This window comes from Podarcis melisellensis, assembly GCF_964234715.1.
Source record: "Podarcis melisellensis genome assembly, chromosome: 1".
NCBI lineage: Eukaryota > Metazoa > Chordata > Lepidosauria > Squamata > Lacertidae > Podarcis > Podarcis melisellensis.
Window position 1 is genome coordinate 104,251,435 of NC_138528.1, and position 18,031 is coordinate 104,269,465.

At 43.9% G+C, this 18,031-nt stretch overlaps 1 long non-coding RNA gene across 1 annotated transcript in view; it reads right to left on the bottom strand.

Annotated features, from left to right (window-relative positions):
* LOC309380422 overlaps positions 1–17,752 on the bottom strand; it is a 45,349-nt gene extending 27,597 nt beyond the window's left edge. The window contains exon 1 of the long non-coding RNA XR_014172919.1: positions 17,679–17,752. This is a non-coding gene — a long non-coding RNA (uncharacterized lncRNA). The remainder of the gene's footprint in view (positions 1–17,678) is intronic.
* Between the last annotated feature and the right edge of the window lie 279 nt (positions 17,753–18,031).

The following is an 18,031-nucleotide window of genomic DNA, read 5'->3' on the forward strand; positions in this document are numbered from 1 at the left end:
GCAAAATTTGATGTTATCACTTTAAATTGAACAGAAATGTAACACATCTTACCATACTGGGGAAGTCAATGATCAGGTGACCGTTGTGCCTTTTCAGTTTGTTGCCTAAGTATTTAGTGTTGAGGTAGGCCACCTCAAAGGGACGCGGGTGGTGCTGTGGGTTAAACCACAGAGCCTAGGACTTGCCGATCAGAAGGTAGGCGGTTCTAATCGCCATGACGGGGTGAGCTCCTGTTGCTCGGTCCCTGCTCCTGCCAACCTAGCAGTTCGAAAGCATGTCAAAGTACAAGTAGATAAATAGGTACCGCTCTGGCAGGAAGGTAAACGGCGTTTCCGTGTGCTGTTCTGGTTCACCAGAAGCAGCTTAGTCATGCTGGCCACATAACCCGGAAGCTGTACGCCGGCTCCCTTGGCCAATAAAGTGAAATGAGCGCCGCAACTCCAGAGTCGGTCACGACTGGACCTAATGGTCAGGGGTCACTTTACCTTTACCTATAGGCCACCACAAGGAGCACCCCGCTCTTCCTTCTTATGGTTCCCAGACTGAACAGCCCCTCACACAGAAGACTCCTTCATTCAGAGGATTCGCCTCTGTAAAATAGGAGAGGAGGTGGTCCCTCTTAGCCATACTTGGCAGCAACCATCTGCCAGCACATATAGATTGCTGCAAAGGTTTTACAAATGTGTTACATTAACTAACGGTTGAAAGGGCACCCAACCGTGCTTCTGTGTATCTGGAGAGGGATGGTGGAAAAAAGAGGGATGCAGATTATTATGAGGCGTTTTAAGTGTTCAGCCCAAGTTACACATTGCTATCTAGGGAAGAACCTTTTTAATTTTACATTTATGTTGTATATTGATTTCCTTTGAAAGTGTTGACAAGGGCTATTACTAGTACCTGTCTAGTTAATACTTAATGGCGGTTATGCTCCTATGTCAAATGGGAACAATCTCACCTCGCACACAACTGAACACATTTCTGCACACATATTACTTGTGCAGGGGTTGTTGTTGTTGTTTTTTAATCTATATGTTCAAACCCAGTTACCATCTATGTCCATCTATGAAAAATGAAAATCTGCAGGCAAAATCATTTCTCCATGTTTATGGCAGATTGCACTTCACTATTATTAACTGAGATTTTTCTGGTGGTCTCTCAACATGTTGATGCTGTTTTGTGAGGCTGTTTGCGGAACAGCTCGTGCTGATACTAACATATCTCTGTGGATTTGGAACAAACAAAAAAGCAAAATGTTGGGTCTAAGCCGAGATCACTCATTTGGTTTCAGTTGGGTTTTTTCCTTCCCCAATCAAAAAGCACCATTATTTTTTATAATGACTTTTGGCACATCTCTTGTTTTCTTGCAGTGGGAGGGCAGGCATTCATTTCTCACTTCCAATAGGCCAGAAGCCATCCAAGCAAGCCCCAAATGGACAAACGCCCAATGATGGATGTGTTCTGCCCCTGAAGTAGCCCATGTGATTGTGGGCATGGCTAAGGACATGACTTCTGATTGGCTGGTGAAGAGCGCTTCCCAAGGATGTAAACAGACAGGCTACTGGTTCCTATCAAGCTCAGTCAAACCAGTTCTCCCCTCAGCATGGCCCTTAGCGACTGCACAGCTCATGCCTGATTTTATTCCCTCCCCCCTTTTAATTAAGAAGTATGTAGCCATTTTTGTGCCTGTGAGTGCTCCTGTAGGGAGAGCAAAAGCATGCCAAGATAAATGGAATGTGTTGTAGGTGTTAGGAAGACGAATTAATTCTGGATGAGCCAACCTCAACTTTCAAATTTCCTAACCTCCATCTGGTTAGCTATGCAGCTTTAATATTCTTTTAACAGATGCTTAATTTCCCTACCACCACCTCAAATGTATTTTACACATGTGATTGCATGCTGCCTCCTGAATCATTCCTCAAAGGGCCTAACTAGTACATATGGGGCTGTGTACACACAGAGCACGTTCAGAGCACATGTAAAACGCCATTTCCTCCAAATAATCCTGGGAACTGGTTTATTTAGGGTGCTGGGAATTCAACCTCTGTGAGGGGTAAACTGCAGTTCCCAAGGTTCTTTGGGGGCAAATAATGTGCTTTATATTTAATTGTATGGTGTGTATGCAGCAGGGTCCCAGACGCCAACGAGCTTAGACAGCTGCCCTTGCTGTTTGCAGGCACCAACAGTCCCTCCTTCTCTGTCTTCTTGTCATACGAGAGAAGCCCTGGGAGAGTAAGCAGCCCCACCTAACACTCCCCCTTGGTCTCCCCTTATGTTCTTAGGGTTCTCCGAGCTGTGTGACTGAGCAAGCAAGCAGCAAACTGTTTAGAAAATATCTGTTTGTGTTTTCAGATATACATTGAGAGCTCTGTGGTAGAAAAATTGTCCACAAAGGTGCACAAGGGACAAGAAATCTGAGCACCAAATATGATTCTGAAGAATCATAACTTTACTTAATTGAAAGAGGACCACCAGAAACTCATGGACGCTTAGGTAAAGGGGTACTTTGGTACATGACTGCTCAGACTTGACTTAAATAGTGATTGTTTTTATCTAAATTGGACCAATGTACTACAGTGGATAACCAGTTCCTTGGGGGAGGGAGTAAATTCTTGTTATTTATGTTTTGCTGTTTTATTTGGGGAAACTCTTTCTATATATATATACAGTGGTACCTTGGGTTACAGACGCTTCAGGTTACAGATGCTTCAGGTTACAGACTCCGCTAACCCAGAAATACTACCTCGGGTTAAGAACTTAGCTTCAGGTTAAGAACAGAAATCTTGCTCCGGCGGCACAGCAGCAGCTGGAGGCCCCATTAACTAAAGTGGTGCTTCAGGTTAAGAACAGTTTCAGGTTAAGAACAGACCTCCAGAACGAATTAAGTTCTTAACCCGAGGTACCACAATATATACCTATATATATCTATATCATCTATATCTATATATAGATATTTAGATAGATACATGGTGTCTGTGCGCGCACACACACACACACACACACACACACATATATATACATACAGAGAGAGAGAGAAGATGGATAGAAGGATTAACTATAATCCATGATGGATTACATATAGATTAACCAAAATAAATTATTACCAAATAGCAACAATGTATAAAGCCAATGAAAACAGAATATTCACAACTGAGAGATGCATAGCCTCTCCTTTGACACTCCTATTTATTTATCTGCATTATAATGGTGGAACACCAAGATTCTGCTTCATAGGATAGCCTGTCAGTAGTTACTAACCGTCATGGCAATGTTCTGTCTCCACTGTTAGAGGCAGCATTCTCCTGAATATCAGTTGCTGGAAACTGCTGGGGGAGAAAGTGCTGTTGCAACTCAGGCCCTTGTGGGATTCCCAGAGACACCTGGTTGGCCACAGTGAGAGCAAGATGCTGGGCAAGATCCAGCAGGCATTTAATACGTGCTTATGTTCTTGACACCAAAAGCTCATATAGGTCAAGGTGCAATGGTAACCCCATATTCTGGCACAGCTTTCTGTTGAACTGGAGAACAGGTTCCTGCACATTCAACCATGTACTCAAATAGGGTTCGCGATGCTCCAGGACACCTATGGTAGCATGATGTGTGAAAATACCTTAAGCTCTCCATTGCAAACCTCCACAGAATATCTGAGGAATAAGGGCCCTTGCCAAGCACTACAATATTTCATGTGCTCCTTCTTCATAAAATGATGACAGTATGAGTAGTTGGGTCTAGCAGAGTTATTCCTGCAGTTCACTTGGTGCAGAAACAGCTTTAAAATCGGAAGGTCTTTGACAGCTTAACTTTCCTCCCTCCTCGTCTCCTCCCACCTCCCTTATTATCAGCTGCCACACAAAGAATGAGAGAAGAATGTGATAATGTGTTCCATTATCCTTTCTGTCCAGCATTTTTGTGGCTGGCAGTATTTGCTCCAGTCTTGCCTCCGAGCCGTATATTTCAATGTCAAGGGGGCTTATGCAATATTTAAGCTTGCATTACACTAAATTAATCTTAACATGAAAAATCTTTTGATTGCATAGGATGTTTTTGTCACTGACTGATTGACTAATTCATTTTATTCATACAGAAAGAGTAAGTCCTGACTTCTGTATATAAGCAGCAAGGACTGGGAATTCCTGTCTGTCTCACACTAGTCAAAATCAAATTACTGATGCTTTGCAAAAATAATCATCATCATCACTGTTTTTAAAACATCTTAGGACTTCTTGGAGGGACGTGGGTGGCGCTGTGGTCTAAACCACTGAACCTCTTGGGCTTGCTGATCAGAAGGTTGGCGGTTTGAATCCATGCGATGGAGTGAGCTCCCGTTGCTTGGGCCCAGCTCCTGCCAACCTAGCAGTTTGAAAGCAAGCCAAAAAGTGCAAGTAGATAAATAGGTACCACTCTGGCGGGAAGGTAAACGGTGATTCCATGCACTGCTCTGATTTCGGTATTCTGTTGTGCCAGAAGCGGCTTAGTCATGCTGGCCACATGACCCGGAAAAACTGTCTGTGGACGAACGCCAGCTCCCTCGACCTATAAAGTGAGATGAGCACCGCAACATCAGAGTCGTCTGTGACCGGACCTAATGGTCAGGGGTATATGGAAAGTTGTTCCTTCAAAAATGTGACTGTGTCGCCAGGGATATCAATATGATAGGAGTAGTAATTTCCTGATCAGGAACAGAACAGGTAATCCTGAACAATGACAGAATTGTTGTTTGTTAGGAATGTGAGTGAACTGTATAAAATACTAGTTACAGCAACAATCTGAATCTATTGTGTATTTCACATAGCTCATTGCCTCTACAAGCCTATGTAAATAGACCTTCGATTTATCTGAAATTCTGATTATCTACTTTTATATCCCCAAGGCATTTGGATAATGATTAGAACTGCAAATCTCAGAAGATCATATTTTGATGTAAAACGGGCAATGGCAGAGAAGACAACCGAAGTTTAAATATTATTACCCGGGATTCAGTTTGCTCCAGAGCAGTTTATATTAAATGGGAGTGATTTCTTGCTGTTTCAAATGTTGCGTTTTATTTTTTATTTTTTTACTGAAGCAACTTCTGCATCCAACAAAGCATGAAACAAACTAACACGTAGATCATAATATATAGCAATAACACAACAGCAAGTGATATGCATGATTTGAGAAGCTGCAGTGGGTGGCAGTATCCCCACACGCACCGTCATACAGAAAACATGTGTGATTGTTCCGTGTATCAGTCTACATTTGAATCAGATTTTGCCCTTCAGGTAAATTTCTCCTGTGTACAAAATCTGCGACATATTTTGGAAGGTTGTTTACCTGTGATGCAGTTGGACACTTCCTAAAAATACCGTAAACATTCTGCATGATGTTGTGGTTTGAGGACCCGATCCTCGCGTAGTGGAATGAAAACACAAGGATGCATGATATAACGTTAATGGGCAAGAAAAGGCCACAACTTTATTGATTACAGCAAGTGAAAAGGTATTGGCTTAGGCATTGGATTACGTTAGCTGACTCCACCCCCTCAGAGAGGGGTGAGTCTAAAACAGGGGGGTTATTCACCAGTAGGTGGAGCCTGTTGATGCTAATCCAACTATAAGCTCTCCCCTGATGTCACCGAGGGTCGTGCCATGGCCTCCCGCCACGCAGGCATCGGACAGAATACACGACCGCCGGATTCCTTTAACGGAATACCCAAAATTGAAGGCGCAGGCGATGGCCACACCTAGCCCTTCGACACACTACATTATTCCAATGCCTAACCGCCACCCAAGCCCAAAAGGCTCGCCGCTAATACCCTCACAGCTGTAACCAATCCCTGATGCTGATGCTGATGCTGATGCTATTTAACCAAATGTGATTCCCTTGGTCTGAAAGATGAACCCTATCATTCCGGTACTAGGCCTGATTGCCAATCCGGATATGGTCGTGTGAAATGACTCGGCCATTCGTAAAGCGCACCCAACGGGCTATTGCACAATTTAAGAGTTTTTCAATGGCCATACAGTTCTGCGCACCGCAGCAAACAATTCTTTTCAGGAAGGAGGACCAGAACACCGCTGTTCCGGGACACAAGGCAGCAATCTCATCCAAATCTCTTTTTATGTTCCACGACAAGTCCGCACGTCTTCTGTTAACAAGGTCATTTTCCCCTAATTGAAGGATAAGGATGTTGGGAGGGCCAAACATGGCGACTTTCTCCCTCAGCAATGGCACAAGCTCTTCCCAACGCATGCCTCGTCTCGAAAACCAGGAAACTCGCACTCCAGGTGGCAACCCAAGATTAGGGGTGAGGCCTCAGCTAGCCGACACGGGCCCAATGAACTATACTATGGCCGCAAATCCAAACACTTTTTCTGAGAACGGCTGAGAATAAAGGAAAGAGAAAGACGGGTAAGTAGAGGTAATGCAGCGGAGCGCATACTCGCGAATGTAAACTTTATAAGCATCGGATTTCCACTGGCCCATTTCTTTAATCCTATCCGCCAGCAGACCCAAGCACGCCGCTGTTGTGGTGGCGCCAATCCTGAATGAGTGTGCAGCATAATCCTGGGAAGATAAACCACAGGCATCAATAGCTTTGCGGAGTACCCTTGTGAATTGGTGTCTCAACAAAGGTGACCCATCCTTGTGAACCAGGAGCGGGCCAGGACCGGGCAGTCTGAGGTAAAGGTACCATCTAGTGTCCTTGACCGGGCATGGGCCACGCTGCGCTGAAGCTGTAAGTTTTATGAAGGAACCCCTACCTGCCTGATCCGTTTTGGATTGACATATCTGCATCGTCGTGCTAGCTTCGGACAACTGCACGTCCTCCGTGAGGAGGCCGGGCATTGACCCAGTTGCATTAACCTCAGCTACTACTTCACCGACCCTCAAGGCGCCAAAAAAGGCGATCGCATATGCAGCGAGGGGAAAGGCAGGCCTCAAACTTGGTCCAACAGATCGACTTAAGCTTTATGCGTATTTGAGAGAGCAGCCTGTAAGAAATTGGCTTATGGCCCTCGGCTCTAGGGGGTTGCAGCTTACCCCAACCTTCAATAGCTCTGCGGATCAGGAAGTCACTGCACGGGTCGGAGGAAAACATGGCTTTACAAAAGAAGCTGATGGCGGCTACGTGTATCTTTAAAGTTTTGGGGGCCCGGCCTAAAGGAGGCTATAACGTATGCCGCAGAGAACACCCAGGCCTCAAACTTGGACCAGCAAATTGACCTAAGTTTCATACGGATTTGGGACAGCAGCTCGTAAGAAATAGGCTTGCGGCCTTTGTTACTTGGAGGCCGCAGTCAACTCCAACCTTCAATTGCCCTGCGGACCATTAAGTCACAGCACGAATCGGTGGAAAAACATGGGTCTACTAAAGAATGTGATAGCGGCTATGTGTATCCTCAAAGTTTTCAAGGCTCAACCTAGGCCATGAAGGTGCGTTAAGTATTGCAGAACGTTTTCTGTGGCGGGTGTAACATTAGTGGAAAGGGAGGATACTTTGGACCTGAACCCCATGAAATCACACCAGACCTTCTTATATGATCTAAGCGTAGAGGGTGCGACAGATGCTAATACTCCCTTAATCACTTCACGTCTCCAAGGTTCCACAGGTGCTCCGGAACAGGTTCTGGCAGTGGCTGAGCCCTGGGAGCTAATGCTCGGAAGCGAGGCACCGGAGGACGAATGATCGGAGTTGGCGCAACACCCTCTTGGAACGCGATGACTGCTTAGCCAGTATGTTGACCACCGCCTGGTTATCAGTTCTGAAGCACACCCGGCGATTCTGGAACTCCTCAGTCCAAATGTGAACAGCCACAACTAAGGGGAAAAAACTCCAGAAAAGTGAGATCCCGCGTGATAGCCTCGCCTTGCTACTCTGCTGGCCATTGTTGAGCACACCAGCGTCCCCTAAAGAATAAACTGAAGCCCAAGGACCCAGCGGCATCAGTGAACCTGGAAATCTGAGGACAGGTTGAGGATTTCCTGCCATAAGGAGGCTTCATTGTAGCGTTCCAGAAACGTGATCCAGATCTCAAGGTCTGTCTTAACCGATTTTGGGAGTCTTACCCTGTGGTGCGGTTTGTTTGTTTGTTTGTTTGTTGTTTTATTTTGTTTTTTAAGGTTAGGTATGCACACAGGCCCCAAGACTCATTTTGTATCATGACTTTTAAACTTCTGATTTGTTTCTGAGTCACTTGGTGCTCTCTGTGCTGAATCTGAAGGGAGATGTCACACAGACTAACTGAATGTGGATGTTCATTATGCACTGTATCATAGTATAGTGCAGTGATTATAAAAATATCTGCTTGAGTATACGTTTTCATCATGTGTAAAACTCATAAGGAATAAACAAATAGTTCTATATTGTGATCAAGTAACTCCTAGAACAAAATTGTAAGTTTTAGCTTCAGAAAACCAGTTGCTTCTAGCCAACACCCTGTTGCCAATGTAGCTAAAATGTTAGCACTTTTGATTGTTAGTTGATAACAAGATTGTTAGTATGACAAGAGATTGGTGGGATGCTCTCCTACAGATTTCCAAAACTGTTGTACTACAGACACAGCCAGGACATTCCAGACACAGCCAGGACATTCCAGAACAATTCTATCTGATACTGTAAATGTCAGGTTTCAGTTTCACTCTAGCTAGAAAGAACTGCTACATATGCAACATGTTTTAGAAGATTGCCAAAGGTGAGCTCTTGGCCAAAGCGTTATCCACTTCAGTGAAGTGTTATTTCTCACAAAACTAGCAATTTGTTTACTAACTATACATGTTCCCTAATATGGTTAAAGCATTGAAATTATGCGGTTCCATCTGTTGGGCTTAAAGGCTTACTAGATTCTAGGACTAAGAACTAAATCATTATTGTACTTCTTTGCAATTTTGCCCACAGCTGCCCTGCTCATTGGGAGAACAGGAAATGGATCTGGAACACTTCAAAGCAGTACTATTGCTCCCATGTGTCTTCCTGTTTGGGCTGCCATTTTGTTAAAGCTGTGGTCTTGCTCTTGTAGTTGATCTGGGAGAAAAAGGCAGGTTCCCCAGGAAAAAATAATTCCTGTATGAGGTGTTATGGAATGATACATTTGGTTGCCTAATAATCACAAAAGGGGGGTGGGGCTTGGAAAGGGGTGCCTCTGTCCTGGAGACCAAGCAGGGGCTAAGTGGCGGCCCTGTTGGGTTCATCCCAATTAGCTGTATGCCATAGTGTGACTCCAGAGGCGGAGCTAGCTGCTCTGGCACCCGGAGTGGCACACATGGTGTGCACCCAGGGGTGGGGCTAGCTACCCGTGGGGCGAGGCGAGCATCCTTTCCCTTACTGACTACTGGGATTCTGAAACCCTCTGAGAAACCCTTCCAAAGATGGGATGCTGCACTTCCGTCCGGATAGATAGACAAGAGGTTGAGGAGAGGAGAAAGCTGAATTGGAGAAAATGCTAGACCCAGAAGGACTTTATCGATGGTTCCCTGCTGCGGGGGCTCGTCTGGAACTAGAGTGGTGGAAGCCCCAACCTCTCTGAAAGGGCCGCTTCCCTTTGTAACACGCTGTGGCTGGGTGAGCCCCTGCACATCTCTCACACTCGTGCGGGTACTTACAAGATTGCCTTTGGCATTGCCCTGATTGAATTACCAGCACACCTTAGGTTTTAAATTCTTTCTAAGGTCAAGCTTTCTGAGGCCGGAAGGCTGGTGCCGCAGCAATTTAGGCTGCTAAACACGCCCCCTCGCAGGCACCTGGTTGGGTGCCTGCCTGTGGGCGTGGGCGCCAGCCAGGTGAGTGGGAGGCAGGGGGCGTTAGCCCCCTGCTTGAGGCGGAATCCGGCTCCCGACCACAACCATTCCCCTCTCTTGCAGGAGGAGAGTCTTTTCCGAAGTTTGAGGAGCCGGCTCCCATTTGTCTGGATGCAATTGGATACCAGTTTGAATTGGGGCGATGGACAGAACCTTTCAAAACCCCATTGATTTTAAACATTGATTGCAAAACTGCACTTACTTTCTTTGTTTGTTTCTTAGAATTCCAGAGCAAAAGTGGGTGTGGTGCTGCTAGTATGTAATGTTTGAACCAGCCCTCATTCTTTGGCTATATCTCTGATTGAAAATTGAAATGTTTAGATTTATTAGTCCCTTCAAAGCCAATGAGCTGCAATTACTAGTCATTGATCCTAGCAGTAGGCAGCTAGTTGCTGAAGGCTTTTTCAGTAGAAAGAATTAAATAAACAACCAAGCTAATACTTCTGGATAAGGATATGCATACCAAAATGCATTAAAGGACATACATTGGTACCTCAGGTTACAAACACCTCGGGTTACAAACACTTTGGGTTACAGACTCTGCTAACCTGGAAGTAGTACCTCGGGTTAAGAACTTTACCTCAGGATGAGAACAGAAATCACGTGGCGGCAGTGGGAGGCCCCATTAGCTAAAGTGGTACCTCAGGTTAAGAACGGTTTCAGGTTAAGAACGGACCTCCGGAACGAATTAAGTTTGTAACCCGAGGTACCACTGTAAAGCATCAGTTTAGTGAGGCTTAGGTGAGTAGTGAGATATGCATAGAAATGTCCATCTCCCCAGATGAACATCTGTAGCCATTTCAGGGGTGTGGGTGGGTAGGTGGGTGTAAGTGTAAGGCTATATCCCTTGCTGGATCCAGGAAGTGCTGCTGTTTAACAAAATGGTTGGTTGTTCTGCACTTGGGAACAGAAGGTACAAAATCCTACCCAGACATTTTTGACAGAAAAGAAATCACAGTACTTTGCATAAACCAGGACTTTTACCTGAGACTAGTGAAATTTGATTTCCAGGCTTTCTGATTTTAAACATATATTTCATGATTTGGCTGTACTCCCAACTATAACATATTTAATTCCATTCCCCTGTTGCTGCTGTTGGCTTTTTTGGTGTGCTTGAATATGACTTGCTCTGCACTGAATAATGAAAATTCTTTTTCCCCACCCCCACCCATGTTCCTTGATGCCTCGCCTTCCCAGGAAAGGGGGGGGGAGAGTATCCCACCTTATTACTAAATACAGGTCTCCTGCATGGACTAATTTGCTTCACCAAAACAGTGACCATTGTCAAATGCTTTGCATCACCATGGAAACAGTTGCCTTGGCCATACAAAGATCTGAGTACGCTACAAGACTCAGAGTTTCGGAGGAGTTGGATCCCCTTGTTTAAATCACAGTGGAAAGGTTTTAAGGGTAGATCTCTTATAGTCTTCTTCTTCTTCTTCTTTTAGCAGTCTGAGCATTGCAGCACATTTGTCTTGATATAAAAGAGAACAGAAAACGGCTTTACATCCCTCCTCTTCTCACTGCCTTCTCATGCCATCACTCCAAGCACACAGAATCACGAATGCTTGTGCTGCTTCTGCCACCTGACTCAATCAAGTGGAGTGCATTGGATACCCACAGGCTACAAGTGCTGGAGGGGGGGGGAGGAAGAACTGACTTGTATTTTAATTAATAGTGTGATACAGTATCTCAGCAGCAGCAGCAGCAACTAGGCTCTTGGCAAGCTGATTTGCTGCATTCCTTACTTGAAGTATACAGTTTTCAAACAATGCGTGGCCAATTCTGTCTCAAAATTTCTCTTGAAAATTTGTAGCACGAACTTTAAAAGAATTGTAGGGTGCAGTCCTTCTCTTCCCACCCCCCACTCCCTTCCCCAAGAAAACAAGGAAAACAAGTGGCTAAATAAGCTTCCACAATGAATTAGTTGCTTATAAAGGGAGAGTCTGGGCTCTTGGTAAAAGTAAATGTTGATCAAAGTAAATGTTAAAACCAGTGCTTTTTTTCTTTAAAAATGTTTAGGGGTATTCTCATTCTGACTCAAGAAAATCACCCTTTTATAGTTCAAATCAGGGAGAAATAAATACAGTAAATGGACAAAAATACAAAGATTCACAAAATGTTTAGGTGTATGCGTACCCCTGCATACCTCCAGAAAAAAAGGACTGGTTAAAACCCTAACATTTATGGAATTGTAATGAAGAATCAAATGACCAGGTAATCAGAAAGACGCCTGAGAGTCTCAGAATAAACCCCTATGGGTTAGAATGTTGATCTAGATGGACAAATAGTTTGACTTGCGGTAAGGCAGTTTCCTATTTTCCGGCCTTCCAAACATCAGGTACCAAAACCTTCCACCCACTTACTCTTAAGTAAACTCTTGGAAATCAAAGCAATGTACTGAAGGAGTAAACTATGCAGTTTCAGGTTCATGCAGTGAGATCGGTCCCTCTGATATCCATGGGTCTAAAGCGGGAATGGATGACTTGTGTCCCTCCAGTGGTTGCTCCCGTCATCCCTGACCATTGGTCAAGTTAGTGAAGGCTGATGGAAGTGGTAGGGCAGCAGAATCTTGAAGGCCACAGCTTAGCTATCCTGGATAGCTTTCCTGTTATATTGTGAGACGATACAGGAACATAGGACTCTGCCTTATACCAAATCAGACCATCAGACCTTCTTGCTCAATGTCCCTGCACTGCCTAGCAACAGATCTCCAGGGTTTCAGGAAGGCATCTTTTCCAGCCCTACCTAGAGATGTCCTGGGATTGAACCTAGGACTTTCTGCATGAAAAGCAGGTGATCTACCGCCAAGTTATGGCCCTTCCCTAGCATATGGGTCTAATTTTATCTTTTAGACTATTATGGTTGGTGCATATAGCCCCCTCCCCATCCTTCCTCCGACTTTAAAAGTCACTGGGGAGAAAGACAGAAATCCAAGCGAAACTGTTTTGCTTTCCTAATTGAGTATCCTTAAGTCACATAGTCTTATAATATGCACACATTTTGTAAAAACAAAACAGCCCCTCACATAACAAATTAACAATGATTATTTATGCCCTCAGAAACCATGTTACCCAGCAGTGTTGTCAAAAGGTCAACCATTGCCTCAAACGGTGTAGAGCGCACAATGACCTAGAAGTACCATTGATAACGACCCTGTGGTTATGAGTCTTGAAGACTTAATCATTTGACATACAAGCAGCCCTAAGGCAGGCATAGCTGGCATTTTGGTTACCGAAACATGCACAGACAATATGCATTTTAAACCATTCTTGTTGTTTCTTTTGAAAGAAAGTGTGCCTGAGATAGCCAGTGGCCTACACAATGTCCTTTATTGTAACTGACTTCTCACTGCTGAAGCTCAGCGAGTTTAAAGAACAGGGCTGCCTACCATGCTAAGAATAGGGCTTCGTGTTTATTTAGGCTTTTGGTGCTCGCTCAAAGCACTTTCCATATATTATCTCGGCAATCTTCAGAATGACCCTGTAAGTTGGGCCCAACTTGTCAGTCCCATGTTACAGATGATAAGGTTGGGACAGGCTGAGAGGCTGTAACTTGCCACAGGCCACCTACGGAGCTCATAGCTTAAGTGAAATGTGGGCGGCCACTTCTAATTTTCAACAGCAACAACAAAAAGAATAGGAAATGCTTCATATGCTAGTTTTTAGGTATAGCTGCAGATTCAGAAATAGTTACTATTGTCTAAATAAAAATACATATCCCCAGAGCTATTTTTCTAGAACAAGAGGTGCTGGAACTCACCATGAACACCTCCCTTGTTCTCTTATAGTGGCAACGGTGCCCACCTGGGAGGTGCCAGAACTGAGTTCAGGCTGAAAAAATGCCCTGCACATCCGCCTTGATCTGAGTGACTTTTCAGTCTGCTGTCCAAATGCTGACTGTTGATGGACAACTTCAAGACTCCTGCTCTTCCCCCATAAGCTTGGGCTGACAATGGAGGACCCTCCTTTTCCAAGGAGGACACAAGACCACCTGAGGCGATATGTGAACCAAAGACTTCCGGCTCATTGCATATGCCCTGCATTACCAAACTGCAACACTCCGTTTCTTAGCTGCACGCAGTACTACAGATTGCTCCATAGGGAAACGTATGTGAAAAATGCCACACACATGTAATGCAACATCAATGGAGATTTCTGGGGCTTTGGGGAGGGTGGGGACTAACTCATATCAAAAGCTTGAGGGGAATGGGTTGCTAGTGCAAGTTTTTGCATAATGCCAGTTATTAGTGCAGACATATCTGAATTATCCCTTAGTGTGCTTAGAAATCCTCTTAGAGGTTGAGTGATACACCTGCTGCTGTGGTCCTGTGCTGCCATCCACAGCAGAGCTCAGTGGAAGGAGAAGCCTGCCAACCAGCCAAGTCTCAAGGGGAGTACTTGCCTGGATTCAGAGTACATAAACAAGGTCCAGTCCAGGCCTAAGGTCAGGAGTATCTCAGTTCACATAGTCAGACAATCCGGGGGGTCAAGAAAACCGAGGGTCCAAGGCCATGAGAAGCAAGAAGCAGAACAGCCTGGTCAGGAATGACAAATGTTTCCAGAAACTGAATGAGGCTGGAAACCCTGCTTAAGAAAGCTGAAACCACCTGGTTCTCATCAGGAGCAAGAAGGCCGATCAGCAGTAGCTGGAGTCACTTCGCCTTCTGCGCCTTCAGGCTGCTGCTCAGCAGGTGAAGCCGACTCCTGACCTGCTTACAAACATCTCCACAACAAGCTGCCTCCAAAACAGGCACTGCAGCAATTGCATGTAAATGGTGTGTGTAGTTTTTACAGTCTAAGCCTTCCCACTGTGCACCAGTAAAATCTGGACGCATTGCAAATGGTATGGTTTTGGATTCAGGGTGAAATAAATGTGATCAGTTTACCTTGCCTCCAACTGATCCCAGTGTAAGTCACACTCACATTTCAACATATTACTTTGGTCTTGAGAATTGACCTTAGAAACCCCATTTGCCCTTTGCACCTGATGATCTATTTGGAAGCAACAGGGCCATGCTCTTCACATAGTGTGTGCACATCGTTTGGGTTATATCACCTTCATGTGTGTGTGTATAGACACACAGTGGTTGTGCTCCTATCCCTTGAAAAAAAAAATCTGGTATGCGCTAGATGATTGTAATTACTGCAAAGCTTGATGGTGAGCATGCAATTTGCATCAACAGCTACTTGGCTTGTAGTTCTTAAGCACTGACAACTTTGTACAGTATACTGTCAGAATGCAATGCAATAAGCCATTATCATATTTTGATGGAAATATGACAGCTAAGTTGGGCTCTTACATTTCATGATTTAAAAAAAAAAATAGGTTTTGCTGATTTAGCCTTAATACATCACACTACACACACACATACACAAACAAACAAACAACTGTGCTTTTAAGAAAAATGATTGCTTCTGTTATGGATTTCACGCAGCTAGGAAAACAAACCCGTCTACTTGCCATATGTTCCATTTTAATAAACTATACATTCATTTCGTTCAGCAACTTCAGCCTCTGGCTATCCATTGCCCTGTATATTAGTTTTAAATACACATTGCTTGCAATAACACATATCTGCCTCAAGTTAAGAAACGGTTAGATTTGCTTTATATTTGTGGTCCCATTGAAAACATTTATTCAATCCAAGGGAAAAATAAATGTGCTCCCTCAGCTCTGTCAAGTATAAACTGTTATTGATCCTCTAAATGAAATTTGTCCATGCTGATCGATCAAACACATTATTCCTCACGCACCCCCCGCACCCCCCCTGTCCGTCCATTACCAGCAATTGGAAACTCTCAAGCATCAATAGTTGTTTGATGGCACGGGCCTATAAATTGAGCCTATAAGCTTCCAATATCTGACTTACTCTGCTTTGTTCTTCCCATGCCAAACAGTTCAACCTCTGAATATTTTCCCTTCTGAGAAGAAGGCTAAACAAAATTCAATTCAATAAAAACATGGATGATATTTTTGTGTCATATAAAACTCAAACAGCAGAGCAATGGCCATGGGTCTGGAAAGAAGTTGTTGAGAGAGACCATGGCATTGTTCATATAAAAAGTGTTGCAGACAATCTACTCTTTTTGTGATATTTTTCTTTATCTTAGTCAACCTCCTAGAAAAGGGCCAAAGAATTCCTCCCAAATGTTCTCCACCATTTTTTTGTAGTAGCCACCATTTTCCTCTCACAATGCCCCAGAACAACACTGTGTCTGAAGCATTGTGGAGGATACAAAATGGTGACCAAGCTGCCAACACACTTGCTGCTACTGCCACTTGCAATAGCATTAAAAGGGGGGGGGGGATATTGTGCTACTGCAACTACGAATGGTGAGGAATCTTTGAGAAACTGTTGGAGAAATGTAGTGAAAGCACCCCCAAATTTCTCTGCTCATAAACAGAGTGGAGAATTTTAAGGGACCATTTGTGTAAAACTCTAGTTCAGACTTGATAGACTTTAGGACTCTTCAGCTCTGATGTGACACTAAAATGAAATACTCCATATAGATTCAGTGAGTGGAAAGGTGTAGGCCAGATGGCTTAGCATCACTCCCCAAACGGATGCTGAGACATGCTTTTACATCTTTGAGATCACAGTTCATTACAACTGTGCCATTTTAACAGGGGACTGAGTAATATTAGTTATGAAAAATGGCTATGGGTTTGCGTTGAAATGGAAGAGCATCACCCCCATGTACCATTTTGTAAATGAAGTCAGGAAGCTATGCTCAGGAAACCTCCGCTGACTGGGCAAACCTACTGGTATGTTCATTTGTTGTTGCTCTTAATTAAAATTAAGGAAATCAAAAATAGATTAGAAGGGTTGTTGCCAGATTTGCTCGTCAGGCTGCAAGGATAAGGGAAAGTTATCAAAATCAATATGCTATTGATTGTGCATGTGAACATGCTGTCTGATACCTTTTATTTTCCTTGCGTACGCTAAAATATATGATGTTTGTGGTCTGTATTATTTTTGATGCTGTGGTCTAACTTTGACATACTAATGGAGCTAAGAGCTGTTGGTCCTTCCACGTAGATTTCAGCTTGCCAAATGAATGCCAGGTTCATTCTTTTAAAATTATTGATTAATTAATTGCCCTGTGCTGACCATGCTGCTATTTGTCACAGGGGAGAAACATAAAGTAAGAATATTTGTGCCTGTATGTAATAAAATCATGTGGGAAGATCCAGTTGCAGATCTCTTGGCATAACACGCCCCTTAGGAACGCCCACAAATCCTTGGGTCAGAGCCTCTGCCTGTAAAACAAAGCGAATGCCATCATAGAGTTCGACTATTGTTGCTTTATTTAAGAACTTCATTTCAGGTAGATGGATAAAACAAAACAAACAAAACAAAACAAGGGACTCTTGTCTCAACAGCTAGCTATCATGAAGAACTTCTCCTCTTTTGCTGTCAATAGCTCATATGTTGGTCTTCCGTCTTGCTGATAGGTAATAATTTTCAAAGCAAGCTTAGGGAGCCGTGACTCTTGATTAAAACTAATAAGGGAGGGAGACACGGGTTTTTAAAAATCTCTCAAGAAATTATTACTGACAACTCACCCTTGAATTCCTATACAGAAGAAGAGCAGTGAGAATTTAAATACTCAGACTGGAGAAACTAATTAATCCAGTCTCCCTCCTCAGCCTTCATACAGGAAGCAGGACTATCTACATCATTCAAGACTGCCACTTGCTACTAATGCTGTATATTAGCAGAAATCGGTGTGATACGTTTACAATGCACTCATTAAAATCACAGTCTCAACCCCACATATAGGGTACACTCCAGCCAAGCCTAAGTACTTTTTAGGCTTACAATCTTATCAGCGGTGTCTGGTCCATTAGGAAAAATCCAGCACTGCTTCACGAAGCCCAGACCTCACTTCATACTTACAGTTAGTCCAGGGAATGATGCGGCTGGTCACCTTCCTTCTCCTCAATCTCAGTTTTGCCCTTGTAGAACTCAACAGGAAGCAGAATGAAAACAAAACTAGAATTAATTTCCCTGTCATTGACTTTGGCTCCCCCTACTGTTGGCCTCCCTGCCTTCCACCCTACCAGTCCTAATCTGCAGCAGTCACCTACACAGAACCCTACGCACACTGACTTGAGAGCAAACCTCTTTGAACACAGTAGGACTTCCTTTCAGAGGAACATGCATAGGGTTGCACTGGCCATTCATTACAGTGTAACTATTTCTGTGCATGCTCAATTTTTGTTTCCTTTGAAATCAATGGGGTTTAAAAT